The sequence below is a fragment of the Bos indicus genome, chromosome 21 (assembly GCF_029378745.1).
Source record: "Bos indicus isolate NIAB-ARS_2022 breed Sahiwal x Tharparkar chromosome 21, NIAB-ARS_B.indTharparkar_mat_pri_1.0, whole genome shotgun sequence".
In the NCBI taxonomy this organism is placed as follows: Eukaryota; Metazoa; Chordata; class Mammalia; order Artiodactyla; family Bovidae; genus Bos; species Bos indicus.
Window position 1 is genome coordinate 59,195,824 of NC_091780.1, and position 3,977 is coordinate 59,199,800.

Genomic DNA, 3,977 nt, shown 5'->3' on the forward strand with positions numbered 1-3,977 from the left:
CAATGCGAAGAAATAGAGGAAAACAACAGAATGGGAAAGACTAGAGATCTCTTCAAGAAAATTAGAGATACCAAGGGAACATTTCATGCAAAGATGGGCTCGATAAAGGACAGAAATGGTATGGACCTAACAGAAGTAGAAGATATTAAGAAGAGGTGGCAAGAATACACAGAAGAACTGTACAAAAAAGATCTTCACAACCCAGATAATCACGATGGTGTGATCACTCACCTAGAGCCAGACATCCTGGAATGTGAAGTCAAGTGGGCCTTAGGAAACATCATTATGAACAAAGTTAGTGGAGGTAATGGAATTCCAGTTGAACTATTTCAAATCCTAAAAGATGATGCTGTGAAAGTGCTGCACTCAATATGCCAGCAAATCTGGAAAGCTCAGCAGTGGCCAAAGGACTGGAAAAGGTCAGATTTCATTCCATCCCAAAAAAAGGCAATGCCAAAGAATGCTCAAACTACTGCACAATTGCACTCATCTCATACGCTAGTAAAGTAATGCTCTAAATTCTTCAAGCGAGGCTTCAAAAGTACATGATCTGTGAACTTCCAGATGTTCAAGCTAGATTTAGAAAAGGCAGAAGAACCAGAGATCAAATTGTTAACATCCGTTGGATCATTGAAAAAGCAAGAGAGTTCCAGAAAAACATCTATTTCTGCTTTGTTGACTATGCCAAAGCCTTTGACTGTGTGGATCACAATAAACTGTGGAAAATTCTGCAAGAGATGGGAATACCAGACCACCTGACCTGCCTCTAGAGAAACCTATATGCAGGTCAAGAAGCAACAGTTAGAACTGGACATGGAACAACAGACTGGTTCCAAATCAGGAAAGGAGTAAGCCAAGGCTATATATTATCACCCTGCTTATTTAACTTATATGCAGAGCACATCATGAGAAATGCCAGGCTGGATGAAGCACAAGCTAGAATCAAGATTGTTGGGAGGAATATCAATAACCTCAGATATGAAGATAAAACCACCCTTAAGGCAGAAAGCGAAAAAGAACTAAAGAGCCTCTTGATGCAAGTGAAAGAGGAAAGTGAAAAAGTTGGCTTAAAACTCAACATTCAGAAAACTAAGACCATGGCATCCTGTTCCATCACTTCATGGCAGAGAGGTGGGAAAACAATGGAAACAGTGAGAGACTTTATTTTGGGGGGCTCCAAAATCACTGGAGATGGTGATTGCAGCCATGAAATTAAAAGATGCTTGCTCCTTGGAAGAAAAGTTATGACCAATCTAGATAGCATATTAAAAAGCAGAGACATTACTTTGACAACAAATGTCCGTCTAGTCAAAGCTATGGTTTTTCCAGGAGTTATGTATGGATGTGAGAGTTGGACTATAAAGAAAGCTGAGCACTGAAGAATTGATGCTTTTGAACTGTGGTGTTGGAGAAGACTCTTGAGAGTCCCTCGGACGCAAGGAGATCCAACCAGTCAATCCTAAAGGAAATCAGTCCTGAGTATTCATTGGAAGGATTGATGCTGAAGCTGAAACTCCAATACTTTGGCCACCTGATGCAAAGAACTGACTTGTTTGAAAAGACCCTGATGCTGGAAAAGATTGAAGGAGGAAGGAGAAGGGGATGACAGAAGATTAGATGGTTGGATGGCATCGCCAACATGACAGACATCAGTTTGAGTAGGCTCCAGGAGTTGGTGATGGACAGGGAAGCCTGGAGAGCTGCAGTCCATGGGGTCGCAAACAGTTGGACACAACTGAGTGACTGAACTGAACTGAACTGAAGGCCTTATCCATGAGAACAGTCCTATCCTGAGGTACTGGGTGTTAAGATTTCATCAACACTTTCATTTCACAAAAGGGAGATGATCATTGCAACCATGTCAGAAATTTCTGTGGGGATAAATGAGAATGCATGCAAACTGTGGCAAATTTCTTGACACAGGCCTAGCAATCAAAGGAACTCATTTTTAAGATTGTTAATAACATGAACACATTATTATCCTCACTTAATACACAGGAAAACTGTGGTTCAGAAACTTTAAGTATTAAGTAACTTTCCAAAGTCACCTAGTAAAGAGTGGATCTGGGATTTCAGCCTATATATAGTTGTTTTCTGCTACCCCTTTATGCTGTTTCTTGTTCTTTGTAGCTAACATATAAAGATAGAAGTTTGGATTAGAATAAAAAGTTTGTGGGGGAAGTTGGGAAGGGCAGGTAGAAGGTTGTCTTGGAGGCTTATGGAAAATGTGTGACCATCAGTTTCAAAGAGGTAGAAAGAGGACTCAGGAAATAGAGTTGTGCAAAGACTTCTATGGGAATTGAATGAAAGAACACTGAAGCACTGGAATTAACAAAAACACCAGAAGCCATTGTTTGGACTGCCATTTATAACGCAGAAAGGGAAAAGTGGAAGCAATATACCTCCCAGAAATTTTAATGGTTTTCAGAGTTATTTTTAACTATTTGCCAAATTCTTAGAACTGGAGGAAAAAGCTATTAGATTTTTTGCTCTTTATACAATTTGCACAATCCACAGGCAATTTTGCATTTCCTTTTTCCACTCTGGCCTGATGGAAATAATAATTCTCTTTGTAAAGGATTGTCCTGAGCACCTCTGGTTGAGAGTAAAAGAAACATAAAATGAAAAGCAAAATGAATACAAAACCCTTTCTGCAGAGTTGGGAAATAGCAGGCAGACACAACACTGAGAACATTAGTATGCCAGTCGTCAATGTCTACCCGCAGGCATTATTGTCCCCAAGATACTTTCTGTGGGTTGAGATCTCACTGTTGGTTTTGGGGCGGTGCAAGATCCAAGACAGAATCTGCAAAAGCTTCCTGTTCTTTCACCTCTGCTTGCTTGGTCAGGGACCCTGCAGACCACTTTAAAAAAAGCAAACACTGCGTCGATGGAGCACGTGGGTGGAAATGTCATTAGCTGGACCAAGGCACAGCCTAGGCACAGGAGAGGCTGGGCAGCAGAGTGGAGCACAGATGAGCTTCCTCCGTCTAGAAGAGAAGGCAGTTCTCTTAGACTGTGTATAGGGGCTTAGAGGTTACTAGAATTCATGTGACAGAAAACAAAAAGAAACTTCTACCTGGGACTGTTTTGTGCTCCCAAGTCACACTTGTCTATAGAGGCAGATGGATCAAGGTCTCTACAGCCAAAGACTTGGAAGCGTTGGGAGAGTAAAAATCCAAATTTAGAGACCTTTCCACCCAAGGTCTCTTTTGGCTAAGGGTAAGTGCTAACTGTTGCCCCATCCTACTTGCAGATCCAAATTTTAAAATTCTGTCTTCCACATCTGTCCCTGAGTAGCATAAATCACTTTGAGGAAACAAAATAATCATTCTGAGCAAATGACCTGTGTTACAGAGTTGGAAAAGCCAAGGGGAAAAAAAAAAAACCACAAAAATAATTAGACATGATTAATACATCAAAATATTCATTAAATTGGCCAGTTGAGTCAGTAGTTCTCATATATAAAGTACAAAAGGCAGCCAGCAAATGGAAGGAAAGAGCTTATCTACAAGAGCAACGAGACATGTAATACTCTTGTGAATGATACTAGCAAGAGAGGTGAAGGAGCTTTAGGAAAAAAAGAAAAAGGGAGAGCTGGTTAGGGCCACAGACAGATGAGGATAAGAGAAGAGATTCTTCTTGTTCTTTGACCGGAAGACACTACATTTTATAACATGTACATTTTCTTGAAGTTAATTTATACATACTGTATAATTCCTATCAATATCTCAGCAGAATTTTTCTTGGACTCTAACAAAAGGACTCAAAAACTTATCTCAATGACTCATTTTATTGGAAAAGTCCTAAAAATCTTTAAAAAATAAGAATAACATGGGGAATTTATTCCATACAATGAAACTACAGTATTACCACATGAAGTACCGGATTCAAAAATACACAGTTCACTTCAGCCAAGAGAAGCAATAGATTCATGTGTATATAGGAATTCGATTTACAAAAGATCACAATGCAAA